General features: G+C 37.0%; 1 long non-coding RNA gene across 2 annotated transcripts; it reads left to right on the forward strand.

Annotated features, from left to right (window-relative positions):
• The first annotated feature begins 1,512 nt into the window (after positions 1 to 1,512).
• On the forward strand, positions 1,513 to 26,231 carry LOC116780815. Of its 2 annotated transcripts, none has more exons than XR_004354639.1 (3): positions 1,513 to 1,562; positions 24,094 to 24,156; positions 26,190 to 26,231. It is a non-coding gene; the product is annotated as an uncharacterized LOC116780815 (long non-coding RNA). The 2 variants fall into 2 exon arrangements; XR_004354638.1 differs by lacking the exon at positions 1,513 to 1,562 and adding an exon at positions 13,824 to 13,914.
• The last annotated feature ends 238 nt before the right edge of the window (positions 26,232 to 26,469 follow it).

The raw sequence follows: 26,469 nt of genomic DNA on the forward strand, positions 1-26,469 counted from the left end.
TAAACTTTTTTGTTTTCAATGATGTCTTATTTTTCCTCATGGCTTGTTAAGATTTCCTTCTGGCTATCTGGAATATATATTTCCAATGTTTAAATTAAGCCCTGTAAAATCCCAAATTAAAGTAATGTTGTGTTTTCATACTATAACATCCAGTTAAGCCTAGCCTTATGCATAAACATATAGAATGAATTAAACAACTTTATATTTATTCATCTGTATAAATTCAGTGCAGGAAATATTTATAATGAAGTGGATATCAGGGTACCTAGACACCTTAGGAAGAGGTCAACACTTTAAGTATCCCATCACTCTTTATGAATTACCGTTGTGTTCTGTGTAAAATGACAGATTTTAATTCACATGATATTCATGAGTATGTCCAAGGTATACCCAAAGAGATATCTATGTAAGGAGAAAACCTTAACTCTGACCTATTCTCACTTCTGTGAAGGATGCCGGTTTTAATGCCATGGGTGTACAGGTATGTTTTTGTTACATTTCACACTGCACAAAAGGACTGGGCAACAAAGGCTGTTGAGACAGTCACCTTTTAACAATCTTCAGTTAGATTCATCAACCCTTATGTTTGGTAGATTGTGGCCATATGGATCTGTAGACATGATTTCCTGTTCAGCCTTCATATATCATGTACATTTTAGGCTGACATGAGAGATCTAAGCCGTGTGCAGGACTCCATATTACTTACTGAGATTTCTACCACCTGGTCTGGTCTGCAAGAGCTACAGTGAAAAAAATCTACAACTTTTTAGGGCAACAGTACACTAAGACTGTCTTTGCACAATAAATGTTGCTATTCTGAGAAGCATAGAAGCTACCTTTGATCAGATATTCTCCAGCATCTTGTACTCATGTCTAGATATGTTTCTTCTCTGATTATGAGAAGTGGTATATGTGAACTTGCAATCTTCTCTAAATACGCCAGAGACAATGAACATGCAAATACTTTTTTGCTGTGTGTGCACATCTACAGTAGTACATTAACAATGTCTATCTACAGTGGCATATATTTTTGTTAGAATTAGGAATTATATTTTGAATTGAGGGCGGAAGTAAAGAAAAGGAAAACAACAATAATCACAATAACACTGATGTTATTGTGATATGGTAGCAAAGTTCCTCTAAAGAAAATATTCACATGGGTAGGCCCAAACAACCACTATAGTACTTGTAGGTCATTATTGCAGCACAAACAAACTGAGGAGTATTAAAAAAGTGGGCCTGTTCAGTTTGCCTTATAGAGTATGAATCATAATTTGAATGTTTCTGGGAAAAGAAAGATAAATTCTTGAGGCATTTTTCTCATACATCTTTTCATTAGCATTATCAAATACAAACCTGATCAAATTAAGGAGTTTTAAAAAATTCTTCGTGACTCTTCATATAAATGCATAAAGACGCATTTATATTTTTTAGGTTAATTCTGTAAATGCTCTCCTGGAAGCACAAACTCAGTTCTGGAAATGTTTACAAATGTTTAATGATTAACTCTCAGGCTGGTAAGTATGTACCGGCTAGAGACTTCTGACACGATGGCTTTTTGGGTAGGTTTCGCTGTGTTTTCAGGAGGAGTTGTTTGGTTGGTTTTTTGTTTGTTTGGGTGTTTTTGTTTTGGTTTTGTGGGCCTTTTTTTGTGGTTGGTTTGTTTGCATGGAGGGTTTTTGTTTCTTTTCTTTGTTTGTTTTTTTAATTATTGCTTAGTCATAAGGCAACGTAAATACACCGTGTTGGTTCCAGACCTGAGTAAGTGTGTATTCCTCACCAACCTGGATCACTCAGAATTTTGTTAGCTCAGAGATTTCTGCTATGGTATTGTTTGAGTGCTGCAATCATGCTCTTAGAGTGAGCAGCAAGCACTCTGAGTATGAAGTTGCGTCCAGAATCTACAGGCCAGAGAGTTTTAGGTGCTTTGAAAAATTAGACTATTATATTCTATTTTGTGAGTTAAGCTTGATGCAGATATGAATGCATCACTAATGCACCATGAACAAAAAGCAAAGAGTATGTTATGATTAGTCATTATCATGGAGAGGAACTATTTGGATACAAGTTTTAAACTTTGGGCAGTTTGGAGACCACCACGCCCTATTTCCATACTGTACAAAATTAATCACAACTCTAATCTCATTATGGAATTAGCTATCCAGGTGTCCACAATCACATCCTGAATGTTCTGGTTTTTCTATGAGGAGTGACATAAGAATACTTAATACTTGAGGATAGCAATCAAACATTCTCTAGCTTAATGCCTAGGTACATGGTTTAAATGGACACATTCCTACGACACTATAACAGATGTCCTTTCTCATATTGCTATATAATTGTTATTGTAAACCATATTTTATAATGATGTAATAATAATAATAATAATCCAATGGTTCACTGACAATAGCATCCTTAGCACAGTAAACATTTTACTGTCTACTAGCAGAAGAACATAAACCTCCAGAAACACAGAATAAGAACTTTTCAGCAGAGCAGATCATTGACCTCCTTATTATCTCCCAACAGCAAAAAGAAATATTAAGTAAAATTTACTTTGGTTTAGGAAAGCAAACTGTTTGACTTTGTAGGATAAGATTATACCAAGAAGTTAATCTGTGAGGATAAGATTATACCAAGAAGTTAATCTGTGAGTCACTATGCTGGGAAGCACTTTTGTTGAGCTTACTCCTTGTAAAATCTATCCCACAGTAAAACCTTCTTTTTTTTCTAGAGAATTATCTGTCCTCCAAACATGTTAACTAGTCAAAAAAATATATCAGAAGAGATCAGATCCAATCTCCACATAGAATGTTACGTCCGCACACACCTGTAGTATTGTGTTGGTTTACAATTTATGCTGATATTTTTCCATCTTTTTTTTTATTTCCCTTTAAAATTACAAGCATCCACAGTACTTAAAACACAGTGAAAAAAGTTCCCTTCAACTCTAATTAAAACTGTCTCAATGTTTACCTGGCACACTATGCTGAGAAGGGAATATGTTACAGAAGTGATAATTCATTCAACAGAAGCAGAAGATTTAAATTGGAGAAACTGGATTAAAATTTTCAAGCACCACATACCCCTGAAACAAATCCCTAAATTGTGGATGTAGTGTCAAAAGCTAGTTAGATACCTGTACCACAGCAGAGAGAGAAGGATAGCATAAATGATGCACAATGGAGAACACCTCTGGAAGACCTGCTAAATTAGGATCACGTAGCTTGGCATTCTTGGTATGCAAAGTAGAAAGTCAGCTGTCATGGTTTTCAAAACACCACATCAGCCAAGGTCCAGAACCTACTGAGAAGCAAACATGCATTCTGAAGAGTGTTACAAGTGAGTTTTGAAAAGCCAAACACATAGAGAGGGAAGTTTATTTATAGCTAAAATAACCATAACAGATGCCTATAAAAGAGCTGCCATCACTACTAGAATACAGCCTGCCTAGCAGGGTAAAACATTTAAGTGACATTCCCCACAGGGTTAAGTAATTTAATAACTTATCTGAAGATGGAACATAATAAGATCTATGTCTGAGAAAGCTCTAGCTATTACCAACCATACTGACACTGTGCCATGGATAAATCTCTCTCCTCAACGCACAGGTCTAAGAAGACAGTTCTCACCCAGTCCATCTCTAACTGGCTTGGGAGGTTAACCATTGCCCCAGATAAAAGCATGGCTAGAACAGCACACTTCATGAACCTTCATGTAACTACCCCAACTTCTTTTCCTTCATTTCTCTGCACAAACCTGAGGCCATTAAACAACAGCTTGTAAAAATACCAAGCTGTTTATAGATGTCAATACTTACTCATTATGAATCTGGTAAATTATACTGAAAAATGAAGGGGTTTAGCTTGTACGAAAAGTAAATGAAAGCTCAAAAAAACCCCAAGAGTTTGGCTGGACCAACTTCTTTAGACTTGAACTCAAGGAGTTTCAAAGTATCTAGGAAAGAAAGTAACCATTACAACAGTAAGAAGAACTATGGAGTTTTCAGAGGACTACCATGTACTCACATTAGTCTTGCAAAAAGGCACTAAATGATGAAACAAGTCCATTTCATTGGGGATCTGCTATAATTCACGTGTTAATAAAAAATGTGCGACTTCTGCCTGTAGTACCTGAAAAGGATGAGGAATCCACGCAGCTCTTTTTTGTATGCACTGCATAAGACAACTGAAGAGAAGAAACAGCCAGAACATGTATTATGAATATCTTTAAATGTATGAATGAAAAGTCTGTGCTGGGCAGCACTTAATATCCATTATTGATTATGCATAATTGTTCAGGAGTAATATGTAGTACATTAAAGGAAGAAATTGAAAATTATATTTTGAAACCACGAATTCAAACAAGACCTGCCAACCCATTAAAAACATTTTGAACAAAAAAAAAAAAAAAAAAAAGACCTGGGAAATAAATTGAAAGGGAAGGAAATTACTACATGTTACTATAACTGGTACAGATTATATCAAAGGATTATTAGAATTTGGAGGAAAACATTATTATTTTCTAAATTGAATTGGATTATTTATTACAGTTCTAAAAAATATTGAACATAAGGAAGATTCAAAGCAAATATTAGATTAGACTGGGAAATAATATAAATGAAAGTAGTGGCTCTGAGATAAATCTCTCTACAAACATTACAAATATTAAATTCTCCTTCACATAGCTCTGATCTGATAAGAATAGCTTTATGTTTTCTAAATGCCTAGTCCTCTAGTTTGAGTCACTACCTATGTAGAAAAACTATTAGCCACATTTGGATTGTAGGAAATACCAACTTCAGCAGAGGGACTATAGTAGAGGAATAATTTTCAGTCCTAATCAGGTCCCATATCACACTTAATTCATACTTCACAGGCCTTCTGTGCAACCAGATCCTTTATATTCCATAGATGAGAAAATGGCATACAATGGTACCTTCTTCCTAACATTATTCATTTTCCCAGTGTAGACATTACCTTTCCAAAGCTGGAAAACTGAAAGCATTGAAATGCTGACTTTCATTGTCTGCTGACAAGGTCAAATAGAATTTCTTTAGGCCTTTTCTTCTATTAATGCTTTTTAAAAAAGCTTGGAAGAAATTTATAATGAATGTTAGAACTGCACACTCACATTGTTCAGTAAACATATGTCTGCAGAATGAAAGATCATAGTCATCTGTGAATGTAATTTTCAAAGACAGAAAATGTAGTTTACATCCAGCTTCCAGCTTTTGTTACTAGTATTTGGCTCAAGAGCGCTCCAAGATGACCCTTCTTATGCTTGCTGGACACTTTTGCCATAAATATAAGGAATCAGGGAATTTGAAATCTGAATAAATACTATGGATTGTTTATAATAATTAGTAGGTGAATCTTTTCCTTTTCCATATTTTGTGTCACATTTCAACTCTTTATCCAAGTAACATATAAACATTTGGATTTTGTAAATATTTCCATGCTCATCTGATAAGTATGTAGATGTGATTTTTGCTATCATGCTTACACCATGGAAGTGTTTTGCTATTCTTCAGAGGCCTTTAAATTAACACTTTGGCTAAAATTATCATAACCAGAGGCAGCATCTTCGCGGGATGACACCACATGCCAGTTTAAAGTAAAGAGTCTGTGCTACATCTGGCTACAGTTTCGGACACCAGGCCAAGAGTATGAACTGATGCCACAAGCAAAGAAGCAAAGCCAGAATTATACACAATAAAACCAGAGAAGGCTCTGTTCACTATTTTCTCTTGTTTACAAATTCTACCCTTGTCCCTCTTTATCATGAAGATAAGAGAGAACTGATCACTTGGAAGCAAGAGAGGGAATTTAATTTCGGTCACAGCCAAATTACTTTATGCAAATCTTGATATTATAGCAAGTCAAGAGATTCAGGATTTGAGGGTTGTAGTATTGTGGAGGGGAGTTGTGGGATTTTTTGTAGTTGTTGTTGTTTTACAGTGAGTCTTTAAATCTCTCATTGGAATTATTCCCAGGTTTTTCGACAGAGAAGAAATACAAAACAATGCTGGACATACATTGATTTTGGTTATTTTTTTAAGTGCATTCTTCTCCAGGTAAAATGCTTCCTAAAAGGCAATTATGAAACCAAATCTCTGTAACTCATAATATTTGTATTAAATTTCAATTCTATGCAGATCAAGCCAACTCCTTTCTCCCCAGGAAGGACCACTGAACTGTAGGGACAGGGCAGGCTAGCTTCCTCAGCCACAATCTTCAAGACCTGTGCTCAAGAAGGGTAGCTCTAGGTAATCCATGATCCCTGAGACTTTAGGGTGAAGAAGCAGGCACGGTATCACTGTACAAGCCCTTCAGACATTGCTGCTAATTACGAAGAGGCCCCTGCAGGTGTGCTCTATCGGTACACTGACAGCCCACTCTGCTTCGCAACCTGTCTCTGTCCTCAGCAGCACTGTCAGAATTGAGCACTTCATTAACATCTGTGAATTAATCTCCTTTCTGAGCTAAAAAAACCCAACCTTCTCCACTGTGCAGACAAGACTACTCAGAGCATAAACAAGCATTAATTTTATACATACAACCAGTCTTGTATTTAATGCAGACTCTAAATTTCTGAAGAAAAATATACTTTCTAGACAAGGACTTGTGTCCTTACTGACCTTCCTTGGGGGACATCTCTTTATAGGCTGGAACAAAGCCTATGGAATTGTCCATGTGATACAGCTGGACTGTACATTTTGGTTCTGCCCTGATAACAATTTTAGCTGTCATCACCTCTCAGAGAGCATAGAAGTTGATTAACTAACATGCATAAAGCATGTGGATTCCTTAGAAGGACCTAGGGAATAGTATCCTGACAGTAGATCAAATTGTGTAGTTTTCTTCTTCTGAGGGGCCATCATTAGATAAACATCTACATATAATTGTTTGGCTGAATATATAATGATGATCCAATGCTTTTACTATGCAAGTTTCTTATGTACTGATACAGTACTGACTTATTCATTTATGACCTGCATTACTGGTATTTTATCTGAAGCACTCTGTGGCAATTGACATGTGAATAAAGGTTAGAAAAATGGATTAAAGGGTGGAGAGTTATGACAGAGGAAATATTTATAAATTGCATTTTTAATGCTATTTACAAATATGTGATGCTTATTTGCATTTTCATTGAGAAAGTCTTATTTCACTTTTCTGAGATACCTACCAACACATTTAGTGAATATTTAATTGCTTAATGCTTCATCCTCACAGCTCCACCTTTTCCCTGTATGTGCCACATTGATCTTTATTGTCCCATCTGAAACACAGATGCACAGTGAAATTTCCAAGAACCTAAATGACATAAATCACACAGAAATCCCAGAACCTTTTAGCTCCTAAGTGCTTCTGAAAATTGTATTGAAGCTCTGCGGCACAAATATAAATCTTACACCATTTTACATGATTTTGATGCTGTAATTGCAAATTGTAACTATTTTTGAAAATGTAGCTATTGCAGGCATATACAAAATACCATCTTCTTAGCAATCTATTGCTGTTCAGCACCAACCAGGATCTTGTCTATTGAGAAAATAATGTTTCATCATATTGTCACATTTTTACTGTGATCAATACGAGACAAGAATGTCCTCACTGATCACGAGTCTCAACTTTCAAAGTTGATTTTTCATTTATTGAGAAAGAAGGAAAACTGTGCCCTATTTTGCCAAATAACTTCTATATGAAGTTGTATCAATCAACCAAGTATCACTTGCCACCTAAGAGTGTTATTTCCAGTGGTAAATCCAGGTGCTTCTGACTTGCAGAAATTGACATAAAAGCATTTGTGGAAGATGGGGAAAAATGATGGAGAAGATGCTAATCAGTATTTATTTAATCTAGGTGAGTACATCTTGTTGCAGAGTGCATGTGGGGCTGAACTGTAGCATAGAAAGCTCTCAAAGAGGCTGCAAGTATACAGAGTGAGTCTAGTGATGGTGAAAAGAAGCCTTGCTATTCTTTAAAGGCATGAAACATACAGGATTAGAGGGATGAAACACCTTTCCTATGAGGAAAGGGTGAAAGAGTTGGGGTTGTTCAACCTGGAGAAGGTTTTGGGAAGATGCACTGTGGTCATTCAGTACTGAAACGGGGCCTATAGCTTTTATCAGGGTCTGTTGTGATAGAACAGGTGGTGATGGCTTTACACTGAAAGAGGGTAGTTTCTGACTAGATATAAGGAAGAAATATTTTATGTAGAGAGTGGTGAAACACTGGCACAGGTTGCCCTGAGACGTGGTAGATATCCCATCACTGGGATCATTCCCAGTGGGAATGAGTCCCATCACTGGGAGTCTGAATAACCTTTTCTAGTTGAAGGTGTCCCCTCCCATGAAGGAGGACTACATGACCTCAACAAGTCACTTCCAAACCAAACTATTCTATAAGTCTATGAAACTTTTCCTGGATCATACTGGAAGTGACTCTTCCTCTGTAATCTCTTACCTCTGCAGAGGGACTTCTGGACTGTGTTTCACTACTTAGTTACACTTCAGTTTGTTCTTATGTGGTCAAACAGAGGGAGGGTGCTTTCCGTACCTTTTCTAAAACATGCCAAAAGACTAGAGAAAATGCACTTTGCAGATGGTTAAACCTGGAAAACTGCTGCTCATTTGGAAACGATTACCAAGAACATATTTCTCAAACAAAAGATGTTTCATACAGATCTTAGTATTAAGAACGTTACTAGGGCACTACAGTTTATAGTAGTGTATTGGGTCTAGCTGAGATGGAGTTCATTTCCCATAGTAAGCCACATAGTGCTGTGCTTTGCATTGGTAGCTAGATGGGTGTTGATAACACACCGTTGTTTTGGCTACTGCTGAGCAGGGTAGGCATAATATCAGCACTGTAACATTCTCTCCTCAATCAAGGGCAAGATTCGAGGAGGGGACCCAAGTGGGCCAGCTAACCCAAATTAACAAAAAGGGATATTCCATACCATGTGATGTCAGCTCAGATATAAAAGCAAAGGCAAGGAGCAGGAAGACAGGCATTCTTTGTGTCCAGTGGCTGCCCGCTGAGCAACTGTTGCACATGCTGAAGCCCTGCTGCTAAGAAGTGGCTGACCATCGCTGCTCACAGGAAGTAGAGAATGAACTGTGTTATCTTTTGCTTTGCTTTGCTTTTGTGCACGCAAGCTTCCACTTTGCTTCTGCTTTAATAAACTGCCTTATCCGTACCCACAAGTTATTTTCCATCTTACTCTCTCCCCGGTCTGGCTGTGAAGGGGAGTGACAGAGTGGCTGGGTTTCGCACATGGTGTCCAGTCAAGGTCAACTCACCACAAGTAATTAAGAAAAATCAAGAGAAAACTCAAGCCACAGGAATAACCTACCAGAGTGAATGATAGTTCTCTGTCAGCAGGGAGGAGCTGGCTAGCTAGGTCCTTTTCTGTTAACTCACACTTTGCTCAGATGAACACAAATGCTTCTACTTCAGTCTAAAGTTGACAATTTCTGGAAAGGCTAAACAACAGACCTCTCTACAGGGCCAGAAAAAGGGATATGGTCACTATTATACTAGCAGTAACCTAAGCCTTATGGGAAACTGCACCTTTCCAGTTTACTGTCTGCTTCTGCAAAACTCTTGTGCTAGACTTTAGAGGTTACTAAACACCAATTTATTTAGATCTATGACCTCATCAAGGGTCATTAAGAATAATGGTAATAATGTCAACGTACACTGATTTACTCAAGCTGAGAATACAGCATGTCAAAAGAATTTGCAAACCATAAACATAAAATATTGTATTGTCATATATATTTCCATAATGTTTGAATCAGATAATATTTGAAGTTTCAGTTCCATGAAGCACAGAATCTAGAGAGTTTATATCACACCTTACACGCATGATATTAATGCAAGAAGAATCATGTATTTGACAATAGTGTAAGAAACAAAAACATTATATTGCTTGAGAAAGGCCAGAGAAGAGGATTAAAGAGGTTACGAATCAGCAGGGTTGTCCATTTCAGGTTCTCTGTTCTGAAGCAGTCTTCAGATTTGATGTAGAAAGGCAGTTTCAACTTACTTTGAGGACTTGTACGATGATAAAAGCTATAAATATATTTACAGCTATAAATTATAGAATTTGAGGTTCTGTTCTCAAGGAATCCAGAGTTCTTTGGCATTACTTATGGACCACTAATGCATATCTTAATCCTTAAAAAGAAGGGAATAATATATTGCCTTTGCAACTGAATCCATAACAAGAATCTCAGGGCACTTTACAAACATTAATCCTCCCCATTGTTCAGAAAGTCGTTACTGTTAATGTAATCATCAGCAAACTGAGACATAGCAAGATAAAGGCCTAAATTTTGCAATGGGCTAAGAGAAATGTGGGAAATCTTCACTGGTGTCTTTAAAAGATGTCTCAAAGGTCTTGCGGGAACTCTTCTAAACATGTGACAGGGAGCATTCTCATATTACAAGAGGAAACGGTGGGATAAGATATTCTCAAAGCTAGTTTTCCCCGATGGGAGAAGAAATATAAAAATTGAAATGAATTATTTACTATCCTCACAATTTCAGACAGTTTTGTGAGCATTTTGAAAGACTTTCCTAAACAGTAATCTCTTGGTTGAAAAATAATGTACCCTACAAAATAGAATTTTCTCACTTCTGCAAGTAAAATGTACTTGTTTCATTGTGGATTTAGTTGCATTGAATATATTCCCCCACAATATAGTAAGTAAATTCAGTTACTAAGCAAAATGCGTATAATATTTTTTATTGCATTACGAGGCAATAGTGTAGAATTGAGCTGTGCAAATTAAAGGATCTAAACCCTTTTGAACAATAAGCGATTTATTTTATCTGTTTATTTTTATAATATATCCATTTTGCAGAATTTTAGCCACTTAATGCTACTATTCTAGTAATTTTCACTAGAAAAACTCATACAGCCAATGTTCAAAAAGCTTAGAAAGTTCACTGCCATTACTCTGCTGTTCTCCAGATGAAACCCAAGACATAATGCTGCTGTGAAACATATCAGCCTCTGCAGATCCATCTATTATCAGCATAGAAACTAGCATACCGAATCTCATCACTGAAATGAGGTAACATAGCATTTGGAGTGAGACCAAAATTCATGTCAGAATTTCGTTCTGTCTATGATTTCTTTGGTATGTTCACATATGATCAGAAGGCAGCTACAACAGTAGTTCTCATTCAAGTTACTTTCTAATCATGAATACATGAGAAGATATTATACTTCTTTTAGTTTTTACTATACAAGACAAATAATAAAAAAATTAATCCTAAGATCCAAATTTAAGAAGTAAAGGACAAAGTGAACAAAGAAAAGGATATTAGCATTTTCTTCCATATCTCTCTCTCTCAATATCCAAATTTCACAGCAGAATTACAGTTGTGGAACTGAGGGAGAAGGCAGGGTTAAGGGTTGGGTGCAGAAGAAACAATAGAGCACAAATCTTTTGCATTTAACTCAAACCACTTAGAAGGAAGAAAAGTGCCAGTTTTTTATCTTAATACAGATAAGTCAGCTTGAAGGAGTATCTCTGTGATCTCACAAGAAAAACAAATCAACATGTTTGAGCACTTAATTTTTTCCTGAACCAGACCTATTTTCTCTCATATGCCAATGATTATGTCTCTCGCAACATACGACAGCTTTTTCTTTCTCCGGAGCATTGCCAGAATCCATCCTTGCCTTCATCCTGCCTATGCTGGCACTTCATTAATCACTTAATGGTTTTAACATTTTACTTCTTCCTACTGGATCTATATTCTGTGAAATGACCACTGGCAAAAAATTCTTTTTTTTTACCTTCTGGAAAACAAAGAAAGAAAGAAAAAACTAAATAAGGGGAGTGGGTCAGTGAGGGTGGTGTGTTTGTTCAACTACCCCTCAACAGAGCTGCAGAGTGCCTATGTAATGCACAAATGAACCCATAGTTTCCCCTTAATTCATTCTTCTTTTCTTCTTATCTGTTCAATTTTCTAACCTGGGCTCTGCAGAATTATCAACCTTCCATTTTTCTACATGATAATGAAGAATGTTAAGGGTCTTCTCCATTTCTTGTCAAGTTAAGTGCAAACACCTACGTTGTTCTGCTTTTAATGGCTTCCATGACTGATGATGAACAGATGGCAAGATTTGGTTAAGTCTTAGAGAACCAGAATGTTGATTAATAATAGAACAAATCTGGCACAAACCTAACATCCAATTTCTCTTCGCTTTTTTCTTGCAATGCCTTATCTTATTTTAAATCTACCTTCTGAACTTCTTTTTAGCTTGCCCTTTTTAATTCTGAGCAATCAATTCTGTTCTGAACATTTCCCTGTCCTGGATTTTTCTTGCCATGATGTGTTACAACATCAGGGTCCAGGTCTTGGACTAGATGATCCTGATGGAACACAAGTAGTTAAGTAAAATGTAAAAGTATGCAGTGTGACTATTAAGTGCTTTTCTGATTTTTTTTTTATTGCTGTTGGCCTGTTTTTGAAGAGAGGTACAATTAAAAGTCATTTTATTATAGATGTGTAAAAAAAAATTCTTCCCAACTGCAAGCAATGATTCTCTCTAGTGAAATACACCTGGCTAATAAGATACAATCTAGTAGAATGGAGGAGAAAATACAACCAGTTCTCTTTCTTCTCCCTTTCCCAGAAGTACTTGTTCATTAGAATTATGTGCAAAACATTTGTTTGACCTGAGGCTCCACCTCTCAACGCAATCTCTAAACATGTAGTGTTCCCGCCTGGATAAAAATAAGAGTAGTTTAATTGCCCTTGGTGTTCTTCTCTTGTCAGCCCAAATTCAATTACATCTTTCTAATCTGAGACTTATGCAAAGTAAACTAATGTTTACTCAGAACTGAGCAGATAAACCCATAACTCAATGTTTCCTAGAAGGCGTAAAGAAAATGTTTTCACTCCTCTTCACACTCTCTTAAAAGCTCATAGATGATTCTAGCAGTGTATGAACCACAGAATGTATAATGCGAAGAATTCTCTTCCAAATTTTAGCCATGCTCTACATTACAAACCCTGGGCCATGCTGTTAGCAGAAACTCTTGAAGGCATTCCAGAAACGTTTCTGTCAGTGTGAGTATCAACTTTGCCACTCTTCGACATGGAGAGAATGTACTTTTCCAAGAAGATAGATATTTTGGCCAATGCAGAGCTGTGAATTGAAGACCTTGGATTTTATTTCATCAGTCCCTCTGCAGAAGCTTTTCACAGCCTGATACTGTCAGTTGGGCTAGCCAAGAGTGCTCTCCATACACTCAGGTGGACTGTTGCCAGGCTCCCAAAGTGGAAAACAAGGTAGGATTTCTTTTTGATTTTCATGTACCTCCATGAAATTAGAAATTTCAGTCTCTGCTTAGGCTTGACACAATTCCAGTTGGATATAAGAAAAAGGTATGGTTTAGCTGAACTATCCATCCACCTTTAACAAAGTCTTTTAAATTATCATCACTATAATTAAATATATGGAATGAACTTTAAATAAATTTAAAACAAAGGCAGAGATGCAAAAGAACAACATTATTTTCTGTGGGTGTTGGCTGTAACAGAGCACCTTCGAGGTTCATACCTGCATGTACTGGATATATAGGGTTGTCCTACAAGTGTATCCCAGGATTAAACTCTGAAAACATTTCCATTTTGCATAAAGCAGTGTTTATGAGAATACTTAGGGAATCCTTGGATAATTCTGTTATTGCACGAGAGCCCACTCTGCAACAGAACTTTGACATTACAACAGTGAGCCTTATACTACCTTCAGGTTTCTCCTGTCATCTAACAGAAGTCCGAGTTACATTTTCAGGTTCCTCTTGAAGGACACAGCAATTTATTGATATGTACCAACAACGTTCACAGCAGCCACCAACCTGGCATGCAGCTGCCTAAGGTAACCAGTTCTGTGTCAACGCTGGAGTCCTTATTTCTTACAGACAGACCTAGATACCAACTCCATTAGCCCTCAGCTGTAGGGAACTAGTCGTCTTTCCTTTCACCCACAGGTGATGAATCTTCTCTGTAATTCCCAACTTCAGAAAAAAATAAGGTGGAGATGGTAGCAGTGGTTCTGTGTCCTCTAAAGCACTTTACTGTATAAGTAAAAAAACACAACCCTGCTTCAAATCCCTCACTTGCTGATTTCAGGATATGAACCAACACTGAAGACATACCAGAAAATATTTTGCATCTTTTGCACAGTAGGATATTGTTACGACCCGCCCCAGAAAAAGGGAGGGGGATAACCCAGGTTTTTATCAATAATTCCCTTGGGGTGGATTAGAGTGAAACGACACTGAGTAATCGGTGTCTGAAAACATATACTGGCAAGGTTTATTTTAACAATTCTGTATCAACAAGCATGCTAACAGTTTGGGTGTTGTCATAAAACAGTGTAACATAAAGATAATTTTGGGGGGGGAGAAACTATTTAGGGGAGAGGAAAACCAGGATGAGAGTGAGGGAAAAGAGAAGCTGAGAGTACAAAAGAAATGGACATAGTCACTGCCCACGGGATCCAGCGATGCTTGAGAGTGATGGTCATGATTCGCAGGCGGTGGGGGAGAAGGAGAACTCCCAAATTCTCAAAGTCACCAGTCAGTTTATATACCCTCAGCATGCTTTTGCACCTCCCTGGGATGAGGAGTTGTTTGCCTTTTAGGGCTTAGCACTGGAGGGAGGGATGGGCCCAATTGGCCACCTGAGGTATCTTCTTGTCTTTTAGGGCTTAGCCCCTCTGAGGCAACTTCTTGCCTTTTTAGGGCTTAGTCCACCTGAGGCATCTTCTTGCCTTTTTAGGGCCTAGCATTGAGGGGATGGGTTCAACTGTCCATCTGGGGTATCCCCTTGCGTTTTTAGGGCAAAAAGTCAAAACCTGCAAACTCCTGGAGTGCATAAATCATTAACTATTTCAGTCTCTGACAGATATACTCTGTAATAACTCCTTAAACCAGACCTCAGCAGCCTGTAGCTGAGAATTACCTTGAAATACTGACAAGCACACAGATCACCCAAAAGGAAACTGAATGAAGCTTTCGATGGCTTTGAGTTTTCAGGTTCTTTAATGGCCAAATATCTGAAAATGAGACAGATGACTGTGGATGGGGACTCTGAAGAACCAGAGGGAAAAGACTACCATCGACTTTCTACTCCTGGCACGCGGACAAGGGTGTCAGGAGTTCGAGGGGATGTGCTACATGAATTTTGCAGACCACTCTCAGTCCATACATCAAAGTATCAATAAACTTAAAGATTTGTTCATGATATCCATGTTTCTCAAGATAAAGGTTTAAACGGATTATTTGATTGGCTTCATTTTCTCTCTCTCCCTAATTGGATAAATAAATTGATAATTATAGGCGTGATTTCATTATTTACTTCCGGGGCCATTTTAACTTTCATTCCATACATAATTGTGTGCGTAATCTCTTGTTAAAAAGTCTTTCAGCAAACCTTGTTTTAGAAAACAAAAAAGGGGGAGATGTAGATCAGGACTCTGAAGAACCAGAGGGAAAAGACTACCATCGCTGGGCTGTGGCATTGAAAGAACTCGCGGAAGAAGATGAATGGATTTGAAATAATGGACTTGTTTAACTGAGACTGTTGAATGGAGAGAAATTACAAATTTATGGCTGTTTTAATGTTTTTTAATAATGGTTTGTTCCTATCCCCATGTTGTAATGGTTCGTCCCACAAGAGTTCCACTCCCTTCTCATGCATATTCTGTTGTTATCCCTCCCCTTTATACTCTGTACCCAATTGTTGTTTCTCCTTCCTAAAACTCCTCCCTTTGTTCACCATACTCTGGAAAGTTCTCCTAGCTCCCCTATAAAAGGGGGAGCCATTTTAATGAACTGGTTCACTCCTTTTCACCCTACAACCTGTGTCAAAACCTGAGTGAACTTCCCCATGTCCCTAGCCGGGCTGCGGTAGAGGAGTATCTCTGTTTTTCCTCAAAAGGTGGATTCAGTGCTAAAGTAACCCTCCTTCAGTTAAGAAGTGAATCTTTATCTGTATGAAATACAAAATACTATTACAGAACTCATAGATGAGATGCATAATAACATGTAGAAAATTGGGGCAGAGAGCAGTCTCAATTTTTTAAAACTATCATATGAATTTAAACCAATATTTTAATTGGTATGATGCAGTTTTTACTTACATCAAGTTCTGGCCCAGACACTCTTACACTCGTGATTTGGATTTCTCTGTCACACCCTTCAGATTTATTTTAGATATATAAATCATCATCATGGCTGTGCTTCGTGAACAAAGATTTGAGGAGGACTCTACCCACACTTGCTACAAGCACGCTGGTGGCTAAAGAGGCCAATGCAAGATAGACAAGTCTGGTTGCAAAAGGCACAGCAGAAAGACTCCTTAGGTGGTATCGACAAGACACAGTTCTTTCTGCATTGTCTTTTCTCCTCAAGAGTGATCCTGCGTGTATTCTCAAAAGAAGCAGCAACGTTATAGATGGTGTGTCTCCAGACCTCACAATTGGAGGCCAGAGTAGAACCAGTGATGATGATTAATATGACCAAGGCTGAGATGTCATTTCATGGAGTCCTTGTATCTTCTCTTCGGGGCTCCTCTCATGTGGCAGCCAGTGACAAGTTCACCATAGAGCAGGATCTTAGGGAGGCAGTGTTCCTTCATCCTTGAGACATGCCCTGCCCAATGCAGCTGTGTTCTCAGCAACATGGCCTCAATACTTGTGATTGCTGCCTGTTCAAGAACAGATGTATTAGTCACATAATCTGACCAGTGGATGTTTAGGATTGTACGGAGACAGCACTGATGGAAGCGCTCTAGGAGCTGCAGATGGTGACGGTAAATGACCCATGATTCAGATCCACATAAAAGAATAGACAGCACTATGGCTCTGTAAACACTGATCTTTGTACTTTTCTTCAGGTGTTTATTCCGCCAAACTCTCTCACGGAGTTTTCTGAAAGCTCTCTATGCCTTTGCTAACCTGTTGTCTGTCTCTCCGTCTATCTTACCATCTGAGGAGATGAGGCTACCTAGGTAATTAAACTGCTGGACTGATTTGAGCTCTGATTGGCCAATGGTGCTATGGGGATGATGGAAGACTTCCTGCGGTGCAGGTTGATAGAAAACTTCTGTCTTCTTCAGGCTGACTTCCAGCCCAAAAAGCTCAGCAGCCTTTGCAAAGCAGGATGTTAAATGCTGCAGAGCTACTTCTATGTGGGCAACAAGGGCGGCAGCGGCAGCGTAAAGCAGCTCCCGGACAAGATGGTTTAAGGTCTTAGTGTGGGCCTTCAGTCACCTTAGTTGAAAAGGCTTCCATCAGTACAGTATCGAATGTAGGTACCACTTTCTTCGTCAAAGTCTGCTGTGGCCCTTAGGAGCATCATGCTGAAAAAGATTGTGAATAGAGTTGGTGCAAGAACACAACCTTTTTTCATAAGATGTCTAAATATGTCTGTAGATAAGCAATGTTTTGACAAAAAATTGACTCAAATGTTTTCCAGAATTGTAATCTTCCAAGTCATCATTTCTGAAATGCATATTTTGAGAATGGAAAACTTGTTTGAAATATGTCAGAAAGCAGTCTTGGCTCCCTTATGCCTATATACTTTTTCATAAAGTCTTATGATTATTTATTTAAAATATTGGTGATTATATTCAATTTCTCTTTTAAAATTTGATTTTACGTTTTATTGAAGCAATAACTGCACTCTGTAGTTGAACAAGGAGACTACATGAGCTCTGATAAAATAAGATTGAACATCCCTCTCTGCCAAAAAGAGGAGTTACTAACCTTCTACATTTAATGAATTTAGACTCACAGAGCTGCAGTGAGAGAAGGACATCCACTGCTTCTAAAATAATCCTTATTGAGATGTCTATACCCAATTAGAGATTGGATGCTTTTTATTTTATTTGCTCAACACCAGGTACTGAGGAAATTGGGTTAACATAGCTTTCCCTTCTGAAGCTACTGACTTTAAAAAAAAAAAAAAATGATAACAAAACCACTTCTTGACCACTTTTGCCCTATGAGCTGTGGAGTGCACAACAAGCAGTCACTGAACAGTATTGTTTTCTACCCATCACAGTGCAAAAAGCTCTGATAAATTGGAACAATAAAGGCTTCAAGCATTACAATCAATACTTAATAGAATAGTGTAAATCCAGTTTGTGTATGACTTGGGGATTTTGTTCTCTCGCAAAGAGCAAAAGATTAATGCACAGCAGTAGAAGTGCATCTGTTTTTCCCTGCAGTCTGAACTGTAAGAGAAACACAATAATGTGTTAAAGTTGGTTTACTTGTATTGTGGAGTTATTGCTACTTTTTTCAGCCTAGCTTAAAAGGAGCCAGAGAGATGTGTCTCCCAGAGCTCTGTAAAAACCAAGTTAATGGTATTCTCAGTTTTTAGACACATTCACACATCTTCCATCTGGTTGGGAAGAAAAACCCCCCAGATTTCAATAATAAAAATTGTACAGATCTGCCTTTCGGCAACAGAAAATGCATGTGATAAGGGAATAACCATGAAGTGTAAAGGAGTGTTTAGATCTTAGTCAATAAGCCTTAGGGCTTATTGACTGGAGACTGTAAAGGAGATGTGAAGGATGTGTGAAAAATCCTAAATAAAAGAGCTCGAATAGCATATAATGTGGGTAAGAAAATGTGCTAGAAAGGAAGGCAATTGTCACTAAAAAACATGGTAAGGTGGGGTGGGATGGAAGAAATTAATAACAAGAATGAAGATAAGTAACATTCTGCATCCAAGGCTTGGTTCAGGCAGTATGCTGTATTCTGCAATTCAGTCAAAGAACAACACTCAAAATGTACAAATTAATCTTTCCTCTCTCCTCTTTGTCTCTATCAGGTTGCACTTTGACTTCAGATGAGGAAAAATCAAACTCAAGAGGCAGTGGAAACATCAGAAACAGCAAAGAGAAATCATATTTTTAATGCTTACTCCACCCATTCGAGAGACATTACTAATTAGAAAATCCATTTGACAAAAATGGCAACTGCAAAGCATACAGTATTGTTTTTTGAAGTCAAACAATAGAACAGGAAGAATGAACAAAGATTGAGTTATAACCTGTATTTTTTGGATGCACATAGGAAATATCATGCTTGGTCACGCACATTCCAATATCAGGTCCAAAGCCTCTTGGAAGGTTTGGGCAAAGTTTCTTCTTTTTTTTTTTTTCTTCTCCCTTTGCTGTTCCAATGACGCAAAATGTCATTTTTCCACTTACATGAACAGAAGACAAGCATAGAGGTATGCTTGGGCCTAGTTTCCTGCTTCTGCAGGAAACACAACAAGGTAATATCTTTGTTCAGCTTCTAAAGCCCATAATGAAAACGTTCTGTACAAGTCATCTTTCTGGAAGAAAAAAAAGGTAAAACTGTCACTTCTGTATTCCAGACAATATGATCAGAAATTCTGCACTGGGATATTAAAGAAGAAAAAAAATTGGTCAGAATAGTCTGAAATTTCTGTTTATTGCTTATTCATAAATCCAAGTCTTAGCTGTGTATTAAATAATAAATTAAAATTTTTAACTTAAACCCAACAAGCCCAAAAGTCTAGGTTTGATTTGAGCTGGCTGCTAGTATTCAGTAATAAGGTCTAGGAGAAAAATCAATACTGCCACAAAACTTTTAGTTCAATCCTTGATAGCACAAAAAAAAAAAAAAAAAAAAAAAAAAGTAGAAAATATATAAAAAGCTGTAAATAACAAAACAAAGCAAAAAAACCCAGAGAAAATAATTAAGCCACTGTACAAATCCATGGCATGTCTGCCTCTTGAATACCATGGGGTACTAAACTTTCCATCTCGAAGAGTGAATAGAAGACCTGGAAAATGTTCAAAGGCAGCAAGAAAGCTAATCAAATCCTGCAGCACCAAAGAACAGTTAAATAGGCTTATACTCATCAGCCTGAAAAAGATGCAAGAGTGGCTGTGGTAAAGTTTTATAAAATCATGGGTGGCAGAAAGGTAGTGGAAATGGAACTACTAGTAAAGCAACAGGAGTAACATTTCCTTCTGTCTGGAAAGCTGAAGCAAGATCACATCCTGCAGAGGATATACCATACATACACCACTTTGTGCTGTGCTAGTATTTCTCCCCTTCACCTGTATGTGTGGCTATGTGCAAAGTGAGATGGGATACAGCAATCCAGAGTCTGTAGAGACAAAATAATGCAAAAGTATTGTTTTACTACCAACACCTTACTACCAAGGCATTAGCTACAAGGTCAACCATTCTTCCTGTCTTTACCTACACACCACTACGGAGCTTCACAGAGATGAAGTTTATTCTCCCCACAGACATCTGACTAGTATGCTTCAAATGTCTGAAAACAACACTGTAGTTAATAAAGCAATAGAATATATAAATTAAAATATCTCATAAATATCCAATGAGAATTAACTCAGAGACTTCTGTGATCAGACTAAGATCTCTATAGGTATCCAACCAAAAAAGTTTGAAGATAATTTTCAAGTGTTGACACTGCCATATTATTCAGCAAAGAAGTTTTCACAAGGCCTACTTCAGTTGCTGACCTAATTTAACAAAAAGTCATCTCATGGGACAGACTTTTGGTGACTCTGAGTTCAGAGCTTAAGAAAGAGATGAGAGATGAAATCCTACCATATGCTATAACATATGTACAATAACATTTAATGCTTGCACTTCAATGAATTAATGTCAACATCAAGCTCTCCAATTTAAGCATACCATGATAAATCCCAAAATGAGTTTTACACAGAGAACAGCCACATTTATATAAAAAAAGCCTGGAGAGTTGTCCAATACTATTACTCTTCTGAAAAGCTAATAACACACCTAAGTACAATATTTTAATTTTAAAATCTGACTGTTTTCTGTTACAAATGACACTAAAGTTAGAGCATCTGATGGTAGAAACTGCACTGTACGACTTTTCGACAGGGCTTAAATGAATTATTATTATTTACCACTTGTACACAAAGGCCCCTTCTAGCCCGGAGACACACTGCTTTTGTTATGTTATAAATAGTAGGCAAATTCTGGTCCTACTCAAAAGAATTTACAATCAATGACTCCTCAAAGACTTTACACTGTGCTTAAAATACAGCTCAAGAGGTTTAACTGACTTCATAAAAACTGAAGATTTCTCAATATTAAGTTTGTAGAAAGATTTTTGTGGGACATGAGCTTAAGACCTCATCCAGCACAGATCATCTGAGTTTGTCTACAAAATCATGCTACAAACATGAACAGTATGAAATGGGAATTCATTTAAACCTATTTCGAAATGAAAAGAAATGACATCATATACTGTAAAAGGACATTTCTGAAACTGCTCCTTGTGGATGAGGTTTGTCAGGATTTTGAGAACTCTTAGAAGTCAACTTCCTTGCTTTGCAACAAAACAAAACAAAATTGAACAAAAATCTAGTATGCCATTTTTAGAAAAAAATTTGTCAATTTGATATGTTCAATCACTGGGTTAAAGGAAAGGCAAACAAAACAGTCAAGAATTCATTGGAAAACTGTTTGAGAAAGCTGGGTTCTGTTTCTATAGCCATGACTATAAGTACCATGTGAAATCAACTACAAATACCACATGAAGTCATACTGAACCCATAGTAGGCTAGAATTTAGAAGAGATTATATCTCTGTAAATAGATGTTCCTCAGAAATGTTTTAAAATATTGTAACTTTCAAGAATAGGGAATGTGTACAAGGCCTGTGTACAACCACAACTTTGGAGAGCAATGTTTGGGCTGGGATGAGAGATTAAAGGAGAAAGAAGCTGATTGCTTCTTTATCTCCCTGATAATAGCTGATAATTTTCCTGGAATATCTCTTCATTACATTTCTCAAATACAGAAGCAGCTAAGTTTTACCAATATAAATGTGATTTCACCAATGTTACTTCAGGTAGCAAGCTGCAGAAAGAGGAGAAAAACTGTCCTTCAACAACTAACTTACAATAACTCACGCTGAATTTGTACTACTATCAAAACTCAAAATATGTATTATGTATTTCTCTATCATTTAGTGCATTTGAGAAACAAGAGGCAGTTCTATTTCTTTGCCACTTCCAATGTGCAATGAAGATAATTTTGCCCATATTGTACAAAGGTACATATTTGAAAGCCAGCTACATATGTAGCACATTGACAAGTAGTCGCACAACAACAGAAAAACAAAGAAAAACACAGAAAAAATCCAGGGCTCCAATGTCTTAATTATCAAGACCAGCTTAGTTCTATGTTCATTTTGTGCCTCATTGTCCCCAGTTGTAGGCTATATTTTCTAAATTACAATTTACAAAACCTCTGTTTTGGTGATGGTCAGTCAATCCTTTTGCAATGTTATGGAAGTCCTAAGTACTCTAAGCGTTCAAGAGAGGATAATGCAGTACATTTGTCCCTTCTTCACGTAGATTTAACACTCTGAAAACTATCCATACGTTACAACATATGGCAGAATTCCAGTATCTCTTCATATACCTGATTCCTCATTCTTAGTGTAAACAAATGGCTCTTTCACAGGGGGATGCTGAACTAAATTGGGCCACAGACTGAATTATTTTTGTCTTTTGTTAGAACAGGTTGATGAGAGAAAACTGAGAAACCAAAACAGACAACAAATTCTTTTTCACCTTAAAAGAAAAAAATAATTACAATTCAAAGTACAGCCATGGCATACAGAGCACGTGCATTTTTTGGCTTTTTCAGTAGACTTTTAGAATTTTTTTTTCCATCCCCCTTCTAACAAACCAATAGCATTAAGTGACTAGTAGATGGTAATTTTTTTCTTATTCTAGCTTTTTTTCTCAAATCCTTTCAGAAACTGAACTTTATGGTACATACTAGAACGCTCAGTTTCAAAATTACCTTCAAAATTACCGTAAATTTACCAGCTAAACCTCTGCACTCAGCATTTGAAATGCAGTCAAATTTTTCGGCTCTATTTCTTTCCATTTTAAAGGTGAAGCAGAAATGCTTCATTCTCGGTAGGTTGTGGGTCTCTGTACCTCTACACTATCATATCACAGAAATATACCAAAACCTTTATTACTATTTGACAAAGAGAAATACTGGAGACTGGAATAACTATGAGAGCAACTGAAAATAAATGTGGTAGGGAATCTAATATTTTCATAATCATCATAAAGAATGAACAGTAAAATCTTGACTGTGTTTTCATATGAAGTAAGAATGGCACTCAGGTGAGATGGAGAACTGATTTAAATATTTATAAAACTTAATTTATGCACAGTACATAGTTTTGAATACCCAAAAATATAATCCTATGGAAACAACAATTTCAGTAGATTACTGTCCTTACCAGTATCAACTATAAATGTCTTGTGACCATTAGCAGAGTTCAAGGAAAAATAGGAAGACAAGTGCTCCAATAAGAGCAAAATCTGTAGGAAGAGAATCAAGGTCCCTGAAAAATGAGCTGCAAAAAAGGTTGAATTTCTACATTCTTTCTCATTTTGCTGACCTGCTGAAGTCAGCTCTCGGTGCTGAAGTTAGTGCAGTTAAAGAACAGTTACCACATTTACATCAGGTTGCAAGGACCTAAAATTGAAACAAAAATTGAAAATGGCATCACAGAAAAAGGCTTTTTTTTAATAGTTTTTAGTTTACTTTTGCTTCAGCTCTACACCAACAAATTCAGTGACACAACTCCAGCTGATCAAGTCACATTTCTAGATGTGATAGTATGGAGCAGAGCAAAAGTACTCAGGATAACCAATAAAGATACTAGAAATTTCAAAATATTAAATAGTTGAATTAACTCAAGTAAGCTTAAGTATATATGTATATATAAAATAACTTTTAAGCCATGTGAGACCATTTTACAACACACTTTTAGCAAGTAATGCCTCCAAGTCAAATAATTTATGATTGAATTGTAGAATTTCTTTCAGAATGTTATCTTCTCTTAATTTCAGACCAGAAAGAATCCACTGGAAGAATGTTGGGAGTTTTGCTTCAAAGACCATTGTACTACTGAAAATTCACTCCTCAGATCCAGTGTGATTCTGTTTAATTTTTTCCTTTGCTTTATTAGACTCATTATGGCCACTTTCTGGAAGAAAGGAGAGGAATTACATTACCTTACACCTTTCCCCATGTTAGCAATTAGAAACTAGTATTAAATTGTCATTTCTCATTCTGATTAATTAGAATATAGAATTTTTTATATATATTTTATTACTGTAAAGTATTTTTGCTGTTCCTTGAATCTCTCTTGTGACTCTGTGACGAATCACTTCCAAAGTTCCTTAGTGTTTTCTAGATTAGGAAAAAATAATCAAATTCCTTTGGGTTTTGTTTCTAAAAAATAGAATGTCAGCCACCAGAGTGTATCACAGTAGTTGTATATACATAGAAAAATACAGAAACTCATATAATTTTCTTAGAAAGTTATAGAAAAATAGGATAATGATAGCCTAGTCATGTGCCTTATCATAAAGTAGATTTTATTGTATGCATATAGCAGAAGTGTAACCAATATATTGCTGATGGAATGAAGTCATTAATAAGTGTTTGATATCAAGGCGTACCAAGGTGTCTGTTGCTTCATGTTACTTTGGACTGAAAACTAGAGGTATTTTTACTATTTTTAAAAAAGAACTGTACTGTAACAGTCCAAGACCTTCTTAAGCTGTCACTGGAGAATTTTCCACAGCCAAAAGTAAGTTAATCAGAGTTCATCTTCAGATGTGAAAAAGTGTCTCAGAAATTATTTAGTGAATTTGAAGACATAAAGTAATGTAAAACTAATCCATATATAAATATTTTCTACAGTGACTTGCTGTCTAAAACAGCAGCATAATCATAGGCTAAATCTTCAGGAGTCAGATTTGGAAAGCACATAAAATGACAAACAAAGTTTTTTTGTAATAGGTTTATGTATAGGTAAATATGTCTGCACTTTACTCAGCATATGTTTGACTGTAGTTTGGCAGATGAACTGGAATGAAACAACTAGAGGTTTTTCCCCATACTTCAGTCAGATTGAAGCAAAGTTGAGTCTTCCTCAAATGCAAAAATAGCTCATTAACTCTTTTGTTAGGTTTGTGTTACAACTTCCCAATAAACTATTACTTAAATATTATGAAGATAGGCAACAGCAGGCTAATTCTCATTAGCATCAGAGTTTTGCCCAAACATTTTTTATTTCCATAATTAAGCTAGAAATCTTTACAAAAACTTTTCTTGTAGATTTTCATATCTGTACAGCCTAGCAGGAAAGAAAAGAAAAGCAGGCGAAACTGAAAGAAACTAACACCTCAGCAATATCTTTCGAAGTTGAATGGTTTGAGATTCATGGTATGAAGACCTGATTTCCTCTAATGGACATTATATCTGACACCAGTAGTTTTCCGTATAAAATCCAAATCAAAATGGTGTATTTCATGTACACATATATGCAAGTCATTCTTTGCAGCTTGCACAAGTGTGGTTTTGCTGTACAGGCAACATACAGCCCAGGTTCATGCTCAAGCCACATGAGTTCTATTAGCATGTCCACCTAGCCTGAGCATTTTGATCAAGTGGCTTATGTTTTGCACCATGCAGAACAAAAGCTGCATCTGCAGAATAAGCCCATCTTGATGAATTTGAGGCCTGTGCATCCTAGTATACTGAGATGACCTTGTCTTTTGGATAAAACAGGACGAGTTTCTGAATGAAGAAGCAAAGAAGATCATAAACATTCCCTCCTAAAGGACCATTTTTTATTATCACATCTACATTTCTGCCTATGAATAATATAAAAGCTATATCTGGGGAAGCTGCAAAGACTGCAGAGAAATTCAAAAGCTGTCATGGCATCATGAAAAATACATCTCAGGAAGAGTAGCAGGGACAAAAAAAGTCATAACAAAAATATAATTACACGGCAAATGTAACATGATGAGCATAAAAAAGTAATTACACAAAATGACTGCTCACAATAGCAGAAGATTTATGTTTTCAGGAGCTCCCTTTAGTCTCCATATAAAAGAATTTTGCCTTAATTTAGTCAGGTAAGAGGAAAAAGTGCAAGTACTTCATCTGTTGGGTGGCCTCTTTCTGAGTTTTAAGAGCATCAGTTTTTCTGCATGAGATGCATGCAGGCTAGTAGCTAGATAACTACATTTTTTGTGTTCCACTTTGCAGAGAGATATCTGGAAGCAGAGCCACTACTTTAGACTTTGACAACAACCCACTGCATCGCTACAGGCTGGGGACAGAGTGGCTGGAGAGCAGCCAGGCAGAAAGGGACCTGGGAGTGCTGATTAACAGGAGTTTGAACATGAGCCAGCAGTGTGCCCAGATGGCCAAGAAGGCCAATGGCATCCTGGCCTGGATCAGGAACAGTGTGACCAGCAGGACCAGGGAGTGATTCTTGCCCTATACTCAGCGTTGGTGAGGCCTCACCTGGAGTGCTGTGTCCAGT

The sequence above is a fragment of the Chiroxiphia lanceolata genome, chromosome Z (genome assembly GCF_009829145.1).
Source record: "Chiroxiphia lanceolata isolate bChiLan1 chromosome Z, bChiLan1.pri, whole genome shotgun sequence".
In the NCBI taxonomy this organism is placed as follows: Eukaryota; Metazoa; Chordata; class Aves; order Passeriformes; family Pipridae; genus Chiroxiphia; species Chiroxiphia lanceolata.